An 11,274-nucleotide genomic window follows, 5' to 3' on the forward strand; every position below is an offset into this window, starting at 1 on the left:
GAAGGACAGAGAAGAAGGCACATGGGAACGCTATTTTCTATTATCCTGATAATTACAATACACACAGGTGGGAACAAACACTTTCCCCAAATGCAGCCATCTTGGCATTCCCAAGAGAAGTAAGTGTCTGTCAGAAAGGAAGGCTGGGATCTAGCAAACTGCTTGCTCTCTGCCTCACTGTACCATGGGTGGGATCAGTGAAAAGACTAGGGAATTGGGGCTCGTTACTAGTCTATAATCTGATTACCACCTTGTCGATATCTTGTGCTTCCATTCTGGGATTTCTGTGACTACATCCAAGGGGTTGTGTGAGGGGACTCAGAGCTACCCTCCATCACATAAGAATATATGTAGACGCATGTATTTATATACTCATATGGTATATATGTCATATATACTCATATAGACATCTAGACATCTATGGACATTTAAGCCTATTTCTATGTCTCTCTATACACGGATACATAAAATATAGACATATAGTGATATGTTTGCCCCTTTAGGGCAGAAGGTGGGGCTACTTCTCCTGGGACTGGGTACTCAGGTGGCTTTAAATGGCTGGGTGGAGGGGGCAGCTGGGTGGCTCAGTGGATGGAGAGTCAGGCCTAGAGACGGGAGGTCGTGGGTTCAAATATGACCTCAGATACTTCCCAGCTGTGTGACCCTGGGCAAGTCACTTCACCCCCATCGCCTCTCTTCTTACCTCTCTTCTGCCTTAGAGCCAACCAAGTGATAACAATTGTACAACCCAGTGGGATGGCTTGTCAGCTCTGGGAGGGGGAAGGGAAAGAAAATGAATCATGGACACATGGAAAAATATTAATCAATAACTAAATTCTTTTTTAAAATGATGAAATGGAGGATCATTTGAAAGAAATTGAATACTCTGTAGAAAATCATTTTAGTCGTTTCCAGAGTGGTGGCGTTAGTTTTTTCTCTTGGATTATCAAAATTAACATCAAACTACCAGTGACTGGAGCTGCCAAATTCGGTGTAGGCAACCCAGCTGGGGGGTGGGGGCCTTCCTTCCTCTGGGTGGAGGGGGTCACCTCTGTAGCTAGGTCCCCAAGATAGCGCAAGCCAGCATATTCTTTGAATAACGGATTCTCACCAGCCCTTCTTTCACCAGGCTTCCTAGTGACAGGGAAATGATGCATTTGATGCTGGTGAGCATGACTGCTTCGAGGCCCAGTTCCAGGACTCTGGGTCATATTTCCAATTTTTATTAAAATGATGATTTGCCCTGGGCCTGTGGGAGTGAGCTTATCTTGCTGGTGTGATTTTATTCTCTCTGAAGGCATCCAAGGTGAGGAGTTTGCCATATATGAGGAAATAGCTTGGATGAATTTGCAAGGAAGTTGTTGAATTATATCTACTGTCCAGTCTCCATTTTTACCATACTTCTTACAGCAGCCAGCACAGTGTCACTGAACAGACTGTTAATATTGGGGGCCCAATCCTATTAGCTGAGGCAAGTTAGTCATAATAAGCAGTGCCTGACAGTTTTCTCTGCAGTACAGAAATCAAGAGTATCTAGTGCTGTCAGGACAGAATAAAAATGGGGGCCTAAAAGATGAAAGGGGAAGGGGAAGACGGGGAGACAAACTGTAAGAGATCAGCCTGTGCTCCCATCACATTTCCCAGCTGCAATGCTGATTTCTGCACCAGCTGTTCAGCCTACTCCATTTCTGGAGTCATACTCCCAATTTCTAGGCATTGGACCCGAGATTTGGCACTGAACACAATTAGGAAAAGGTTTCCAGTGTTTGGAAGGGGCTTCACCAGCCCCCAAAGGGGAGCTACTCAATTCTGGCTCACTAATGAATAACTCCAGGATCTGACCTCCCTTTAGAATCGAACACCATCATGACTTAGGACATTTAGCTACGTTTGTGAGTCACGGTTCTTTGCATAGATCCTCCTCCCTTTTCCCATGAAGGCAGTCTATGATGGTGGAAGTATATCCTTTCTCTGTATTTACTGAGGGATAGTAGCAAGCACAGGGTTTGTTTCTCTACAAACCTGAAGGAAGCCTTGAAGGCCATCTAGTCTGACCTGACTGCAAGTGGATTCCCCTCAACAAAATGCCCAACATATGATCATCCAGCCTAGGTTGGAAGACTTATGCTAAGGGGAAAGGCAATAGTAATCTGATGAGACACTCACGCTCTCCCAGCAGCCCCTCTCTTTTCCTCTGAGATAGCTGTCCCTGTTATAGCAAGCCTACTTCAAACCATTGCTCCCAGTTCTTTGTGTGGGGCCCAAGTGGAACAGATTGGATCTATTCTCCCTAGGCAAGTCCTTCAAATACCTGAAGAGCTTCATATTAAAGATGATTCATTACTGCAACTGGTCATCTTACCACCTAGTATCCAATTCCCTCTGCATTCTTGTCACCCTCCTCTAAGTTCTTCCTTAGAGAAAATTCCCACTGCAGAGGGGGTCTGACCGGAGCAGAGAACAAGGTAGCCATTGCCACTGTCTCCTTCTTTCTGTCTTCATTCAGTCTAAAGTGATTTTTTCAGTTCCTGGGTCACAGTGTTGCCCGATATGGAGCTTGCAGACTATTAAAACCCTCAGGTATTTTGGGGGCAGCTGGGTAGCTCAGTGGATTGAGAGCCAGGCCTAGAGACAGGAGGTCCTAGGTTCAAATCTGGCCTCAGACGCTTCCCAGCTGTGTGACCCTGGGCAAGTCACTTGCCCCCCATGGCCCACCCTTACCAATCTTCCATCTATAAGACAATACACCGAAGTACAAGGGTTTAAAAAAAAGAACCTCAGGTATTTGGATGATAAGACTTTTGATTTATCTTATTTAATGACCTTCAATCTAGCAATCTAACTTCTTGAGTCCTTCTCCTATTGTGACTGCCATCCTGAATAGAAGCTCTCTCTTCCAGCTTTGCGCCATTTGCAGATAGGAGAATGGAGTCCCCACTACTTCAAAGGCACATGTTCTGGCTACCTAACAATATGCTATCGTTTTCTCTTCGCTTTTTTGAACCACAGTCACATTCTCAATTTGTGTCTTGGACAAAACCACACTCAGCCTAACTCTCCTATCAGATCTGCGTTTTCTTACTCTAATTCCAAATACCCGGAGAAGCACCTTTTCTAATCCTTTCTCCTTGCAGTAAGTTTAATAAATACGACAGAAAACTTGGACATTTGGCAAAACTCAGCACTGTTTTGGGAGATACGTTTCACTGCCACGTTATGTTGCCCTCCTCACTGTAGTCTCTAACTTTTCTCTTATTTGTTTCTCTTCATTAGTTTTGCAAAGTTGGGAGAGGAAGACCAGGACGTGACATTGGACGATAGGCCTAACTTTCTTCCAGAAGATCTATTAAAGACATACTATATTCATTCCATGTATAGATAGAGATGGCAATGGAAACGATGCTCTCGGTGGGCACAGGCTCTGCTGGTGTGAGACAGAACGTGTGTGTGTGTGTGTGTGTGTGTGTGTGTGTGTGTGTGTGTGTGAATTTGTGCTAAGAGGTAAAGGTTCCGCATCAAAGAGAAAAGAGGTAAAGGTGGGGGGAACTGGGAGAAATGAGAGAGAAGGAAGGGGGGAAGGGGGGAAAAAAAGACCACTTAGCAGCCTATCTGAGCTTGATGAAGCCTGATATAATTAACAAACTTGTGATATCTCTAGCAATTGTAATTCCAATTATTTGTTAGCTGAAGGCAAGTTTCACTGCTCTAAGTTAGGAAATCATGTAAATAGCCTAATTAATATAATTTGCCTTATGCTCTACTAAGAAAACAAAAAACAAATATGTCATTTTTTAGAATAAATAGCATGGTATAGACTAAATATTATAAATATTCAGTCAGTTTGCAGAACAAATATCGCATATTATGGCTCCCTTTCTGCAATTCTCAGAAGTTCAGCATGATTTAATGAAATGATGATGGCTGTTTTAGTTTGACAATCAAGAGAAAGCTTTTCCTCCACTCGGATAAGAGGAAGATCCTTGACAGAATGCTTTGGCCGAGCTTAGACCGCAGTGGGCCGAAGGAGACAAAGACCATTTCGTTATTTTCCATTGCTGGTCCTCTAAGCTCAAGAGAACCCCAAAGTAAAAATTAATCTCTAAAAAATTCCATACACCAGTGGTGAAGAGACATAATAAATAATTATTTGGCTTTTCATCATGTAGAATTGAGAGATGAAGCTGTTTATAAAGCCCTAAACGACCTACAAATCATTTCAACAGGGCGTCCTATGTTAATGTTGGAGAAAATGTAATCACCCAATGTACAAAGCAGGCCAATAGGCCTTCTGGGGGTGGATTTTTCCAGGCCTCCCAGTTCCATTTCACCTCTGTTTAGGGCAGTTCTGGGCACACTTCCTGCTACCAACTATCTCCTGAGAACAAACTTAACGGTGATCTTGAGAGGAGAAGAGAAGAGTATAACAAAAAAGCAAGGACGTTTCATTCCTCCATTCCAATTGGAGATGGGGCTTGATGGGAGCCTGGCAGAGTGGGCAGAATTGGAGGAAGACAGAGGGAGGGCATTACAAATAGCAGAGACAACAAAAACCAAGACCAAGAAATGGGAATAAATAGGGTAAAACTCGAGAGGATGTTGAGAGCACACAGAAGATCATGAGATTGCATGCTGGGAGCCAGGCCACATGTTTATTAAACTCTTTCTATAGCATACTGTGCTGATTCTGTGTGTGCGAGCGTGTGTGTGTATGTGTGTGTGTGTGTGTGTGTGTGTGTGTGCGCACGTGTGCGCTTGTGGGGGATTAACCACAGCCTCCTTTCTTTCCTGAAGGAGTTTATAATAATCTGGAGTGGGGTGGATAAGATATCAGAGGTAACTACAATATGCAGCTGCAAGGAACTGTGCTTTCATCAGCTAGGAAACTCCTTGTCTAGACTTCACTTAGTAGATAAAGGATATTAAGGGGAAGAGAGGGAAACAGGGAGAAGAGGGAGGGGAGAGAGGGAGAGAGACATGCCTGGGAGGTACCCGAGGAAGCGAAGACCAGCTAAGAGTACTCCTGTAGGATACCTTCTAGTGAAGGAAGATAGTGTCATCTGGTACAAGTGTGGAGAAACTTTGGGGTCCAATGGAGAGAGGAGAAGGTCTGAAAAAGCAGCATGTGCTAGGCCACGAAGTGTTCATAGAAGAGCTATAAAAATCTCGCCAAAGTTGTGTCAATTCTTTTTTTAAAACCCTTACTTCTGTCTTAGAATCAATATTATGCATTCCAAGGCAGAAGAGCGGTAAGGGTAGGCAATGGGGGGTAAGTGACTTGCCCAGGGTCACACAGCTGGGAAGTGTCTGAAGCTAGATTTGAACCCAGGACCTCCCCTCTAGGCCTGGCTCTCAATCCACTGAGCCACCCAGCTGCCCCCTGAAGTTACTTCAATTCTTGGGCAGAATCATTCCTTCTCTCCAATCCCTCCTCCATATATATGTCAAAATACTATCGCTACCTTGCTCGCAAAGTGTCAGTAGCTCCCTATTGCCTCATGATAAAATACTAACTCCAGCACTTGGCATTTGAAGCCTTTCATAATCTCCCTTTCCAGACACGTTCATGTTTCCCATTACTTCTTTTTATATTTTCTATGTTTTAGCCAAATTGCTATTCGTTAGACTTGGCCTGGCATCTCCCACCTCCACACCTTTGTCCTTCATGTCATAAATGTTCTTCTTTTCCTCATCTGGGTCCTAGGATCTCTCCCTCCTTCCAAGGCTCTGGGCAAGTATCACCACCCACACAAACCACTTCCTGCATCTCCTTGGTGCTAGTGCTGTTTCATTTACTTGGGACATGGTTTATATTTATCTATCTGTATACTTGCTTTGTAGCCCCCCCATCTCCCCTTAGGAGAGAGGCAAAAAATAATTCCTGCTCTCAAGGAGCTTATAAACTCACTAGCAAGCTTAACCTCTATTTGCCTTAGTTTCCTCAATTGTAAAAGGGGAACACCTTTGTTAGGAAGATCAAATGAGATGATTTTTGTAAAGCACTTAGTACGCTGTCTGGCACATAGTAGGCACCATATACTTATTCCCTTCTTTTCTCTTACCTCCTCCGCTCCCCACTTAATAGGGACCTAAAAATATCTCCTGAGTGGAACTGAATGTTTAAGAAACACTTAGTGTAAGAAATCCAACACCAAAGTGGATTGCAACCTGTCTCTGTCTCAGTGGTCATATCCTCCAGAATGGCATGAAAAAGGACATGAAGTGACATTCCTACGGCCGGATAGCTCTTAACTGTCAGAGACTGAATTTGAACCCAGGTCTTCCTGGTTCCGCGTCTGATACTATCTATCAACGTTAAAAACAAAAAACAAAGCAAACCAACACTCTAAAAAGCAGTTTCCTCACAAACACAAGTGAGGCATAGAGGGAGGGAGATAAGCAGTATTAGGAAAGTGATTAAAATTAATGAGCTGAATTGAGCGAAACCATTATGAAAAATGGCTAATTTGCTTTTCAAGAGCAAATTTCATCCTCATGTTTTTTGCCTGTGTTCAATCCAAGTATCTAATGGCAAGAACTGATATCCGCCCATTTTGTAGATGAAAAACAAAGAAAATCATACTGGCTTTCTGCAATCCCACCCTTAAAGCAAGGGCAGAAGCAAAACCAAATCCCCCCTGTTTCTTCTTTTCCTCCTCTCCAGGTCCCTCTCCCTCCCCCTTTTTTTTCCTTCTACCAAGCTCCAGCTGCCCTCAGAGCCTGTGTTGGACCCACCTCTATGGCTCGTCCCTCGGATTGTTCAGTGACTCCAGGAACCTCCATAATAAAGAAGGGCCTCCATCAGGTCCTCTCTCTTTGTCAGCTCTAGTGTGCAGGGGAACGTTCTAGGCTTTCAATACTGTACGTGATGGCCTTGTCTTGACTTTAGTCTCTGCTTAGCCTCCTTAATTGTCTTTTCTATTCCTATATGCCTCTCTCTGAAGTACATCTTCTTTCTTTCCTTTTTTTTCAACCCTTACTTTCTGTCTTAGAATCAATACTGTATATGGGTTCCAGGGCAGAAGAGCATCAAGGGCTAGGCAATGGGGGTGAAGTGACTTGGCCAGGGTCACTAGGAAGTATCTGAGGCCACATTTGAACCCAGGACCTCCCATCTCTAGACCTGACTCTCCATTCACTGAGCCATCCAGCTTTTCCCTTTCTGCTAAGTTCTGAGTTATATTGTTTATGGTGGCATTACACTGAGCAAGAAGGTAACACGAAAAATGACGTTCAGGACCGGGTCTCCTGTGCTGCCGTGGTCCAATAAATACGTAATGACAACAGCGTAGTGAACCCGGCCACCGTCTTCACACATTCTCAGCTACCGATACATACCTACTGTGTTAGACAATGCTTTTTTTCTAACATGTCTAGTATATGGACTGATTGGGGGGGTGAGCATACATATTTAAGGGTTCTGTTTCTCTTTTATTTAAAGCTGGGGGCATAATAATGGGGTTACCCAAAAAGGAAACGAAAAGAGGACCATTGAACCATCTAAAAGAAAACGTTCCAAAGAAAAGAGAAGGAAGTTCAGAAGGAACCACAGACAGCAGGAGAGCTTTCAAAGGAACAGGGTGACATCTATGCCTTAAGAAACCAAAAGGAGCTCTATATAATGGAAATTCATGGGCTCCTATACAATCATCTTTTTCTGTTCCACTGTTTATGCGGAAATGCTAATTTCTTCTTGTGTGTTAAGCAGAGAACAAAAATAATTTTTAAAAAAAAAAAAGAATGTTTCATTAGTGGTCATACACCACAGCTGCTGGCTGGTTTTACTTAACTGTTTTATTTATATTCCAAGGGAGAGTGCAATGAGGTTGGCTGGTGGTGATGGAATAAACCAGGAAAAAACGATGATATACAAAAGCAAAAGGAATTAACAAAGCTCGGGAAAAAAAACCCTGAATATAGAGGCTACCAGGCTGTGAACTGGAAGCTTTCACAAGAACAATGAAAGTGTTTATTACAAATGTTTATCTCTTCATTAAAGCCTTAGCAGAGGCTCCTATAACCTGGATGCTTCCTGCCTCCTGCTTGTTGTCATTTTCTGTACTTGGAGCACCGATACCTTGTGGAAGTCGGGTTTTTTCCCCATCAGACCAGCACCAAGCACGGATTAAGGGGAGGCCAGGCTTTTGAGACATGGCTACACAATTCTACATGGTCTCACGCTCAGCTTCTTTTTCTGTCTTCACTGGTTTCCACCCCCTGTTTCTCCCCCTCCACCCCACCAGGCCTACACATAAGATTTTAAACGCTCCTAATTTATGACAATGGACTGGGTACTGCAGGACTCCCCGATGGAAGCCCATTGCTCACCAGGATGGGTCTGGTGTGCCCGCACGATGCTGTCTGTTGGCGTGCAGTAGGAAATCAAACAGCTCATTTCACAGATACCAAATACATGCCGAGCCACCTTGCTGGTTTATCTCTTTTGTCTTTTAGGATATAAAAGCTAGCCTCCCTTTATGAAAACGTCGCTCTCGCTTATATAATAATTTAATTTACATATCAAGGTTACACTTAGTAAAAATATATGGACCAAAATTGCAACAAAATTCCAGCCCCATAAAGTAGCTTTAGAGAATGTACTCCCAACCCCCCAAGCCCCTTTTCTTGAAAAGCTTCATTGCCTTTAGGACAGGAGATATTACTTCAGAACTCAAGATTTAAAGCATTTTTTTCTGCCCATAATAAAAGCAACAAAGCTTTTATTGTCTCAAAAAGGCACTAAATATATTTAGTAATAGCTCCGACAACTTGGAAGTGTCTCGGCATCTATACTCAAAATGGAAGGGTCATTGGCATTTAGGTGTCGTCAGGAATTCCCGCGAGGTATATTGGCACGACCTCTGCCTGTCTTCTCAAGGTTATGCTAGAAGATGTCTCTAAAGAAGCAAGGAAGGTAGTGAATGGCTTAGCACAAATAACAATGTGAGGCCCGAAGCAAGATAGTTGGATGACTACTCATGTCTGGATTCAGCTTCCTTTTATCACCTCAAAAAATAGCAAGAGATATAACAGATAAAGCAAAGTAACAACCAAAGTGGGTTGGAGGGAAAAAATCCTCAAAAGGAAAAGCCTTTCAGGAAAAAAAAATATGTATGACTGAAGAAATGAGAAAACAAAGACCAAACGCGACATGATGAAGTACCTCAGAATTGAAGAGTTCTAAGGAACCATAGCAGCCATCTAGCCCAGCCTTACACAAAGGAAATTGTAGTTATAACATATCCTTGACTCAACGTCCTCCAATGTGGAGGACCTCACTACCTCCTCCCAGATAAAGCCCATTCCACTTTGACATGGTTCTCATTGTTTGCTTTTCCTACCATCCTACCTAAACTGGCTTCTTCCAAATTCTACCCATTGCTCATTAATCCTTCTAGGCTTACCTCTACCACATGACAGTCCTTCAAGTACATGAAGATAGCTACCATCTACTCTCTTCTCAACTTTTCTCTTGTCCAGACTAAACACCACTATTTCCTCCAACCTATCTTTGTAGAATATTGAGTCAAGTCCCTGTCCTATCACGGCTGTTCTTCTCTAGTTACTATCTAGCTTATTAATATCCTTCTTAATCCATGACACCTAGAACTCTAAAAGAAAACTATTTGGAAGAGAGCAGCAGGCCTGGAGAGGAACCAGATGGATGACTTCATCAGTATCCAAAGTAAGTCAACTCCATCTACCAAAATAATTGAGCACATTCTCTGCATTATCACTTCTTGGTATCCTAGAGCACTAAGAGGTTAAATCATTTGCTGAGGATATCATAGTACATATAGGTGAAAGGCTCAGGAATTGAACTTATACTTTGCTGACTCAGACGCCAGCTCTCCATTCACTATGGCATAATGGCTCTCCTGTTACTTCCTCATTCCTAGAAGCCTGTGTGATATGTCTCCGTGTCTTGATATAGTATTAGCTTTTCTTGGATGCTACATCATATTGCTGATGCATACTGTGCTTGAAGTCCACTGAGACACTCGGGTCTTTTTTCAAACAAACTGATATTGTCCATCCCTCATTTGTGAAGTTCATTTTTTTTTTCTGAATGCAAAGGAAATACTTTCCATTTCTCTTTATAAAATTTCAGCTCATCAGATTTATTCTGATACATGTCAAGATTCTTTTCAATACTCTGTTATCTACCATGTGAGCTACCCCTCCACCAAGCTTGTATCATCTGCATATGTGATGAACACATTATGTTTTTTATCAGTCACTATTTAAAATATTAAGTAGCCTGGGCAAAGCATCATCTCAGTGTCATTCCACTGCAGATCTCCTCCTAAATTGTCATTGAACCTTTAAGGATTTTACTCTTTGGATCAAGCATTAACCAATTCCATATCTATCGGTCTGTATTATCATCTCTTCTCCTTCTCCTTCATATCCTCTCTATATGAGAATAGTATATTTTGTCAACTGCTTTATTAAGATCTGTGTAAACCATATGTACAATACTTTTCTAATCTACCACTTTAGTAGCCCTGTCACAAAAGAAAATAAAGTTAGCCTGGTATGCCTTGCCATCTCTGCAATCATTGCGCCCTTTCCTACATGTTCATTAATTATATTTGTAATGATTTCTTGATCTATGCTAGAATTTGGCCAGGAATCAAAGTCATACTTACTGGACTATAGCTTGAAGACTCTATTCTCTTCCCTCAACTTACGTTGAGACATTTGTCCTTCTCCATTTTTGTACTGCCTCTACTGTTCATTCTTTACCTGAAGATGTCCTTTATCAGAGTCATCAAAGACATCTAGATGCTCTCTTACTCTAGCTTTACTTGTTTGGGGCATCCTTAGCCATCTTTGTTACGTAATTTGTAGCATATGGGTTATTCTCTTTGCTTCAGAAAACAAAAGCAAAACAGGAAGTGAACAGATCAACTTTTCTTCTATTGTCATTTATCACCATTACTGCCCATCTTGCGCTATACCTTCTTTGATGGCTTTTTCTTTCAATGTAGTTTTAAAAATAAACTTCTTTTTTTTCTTGTCCCTAGCTTTCCTCACCAGTGTGAACTCATTTTCACTTTAAGTAATCCTGATAACTATTTTTTACAGGGCTGTTTCATGCTCTTTTATTCAGTCTCAGTCATCTGTCCTTGATTTGATCTTCTCTGCATTCCTTTTAAAAATCCAAATTGGTTTATGAGTTCCTTGAGCATCTACATCAGTCTCTTCAGACAACTCCAAATGCGCTCCCTTATTTGTGTATTTGGAGTTTTATTCTTATTTCTCATTCCTGCT

The sequence above is a fragment of the Gracilinanus agilis genome, chromosome X (assembly GCF_016433145.1).
Source record: "Gracilinanus agilis isolate LMUSP501 chromosome X, AgileGrace, whole genome shotgun sequence".
Taxonomy (NCBI): Eukaryota; Metazoa; Chordata; class Mammalia; order Didelphimorphia; family Didelphidae; genus Gracilinanus; species Gracilinanus agilis.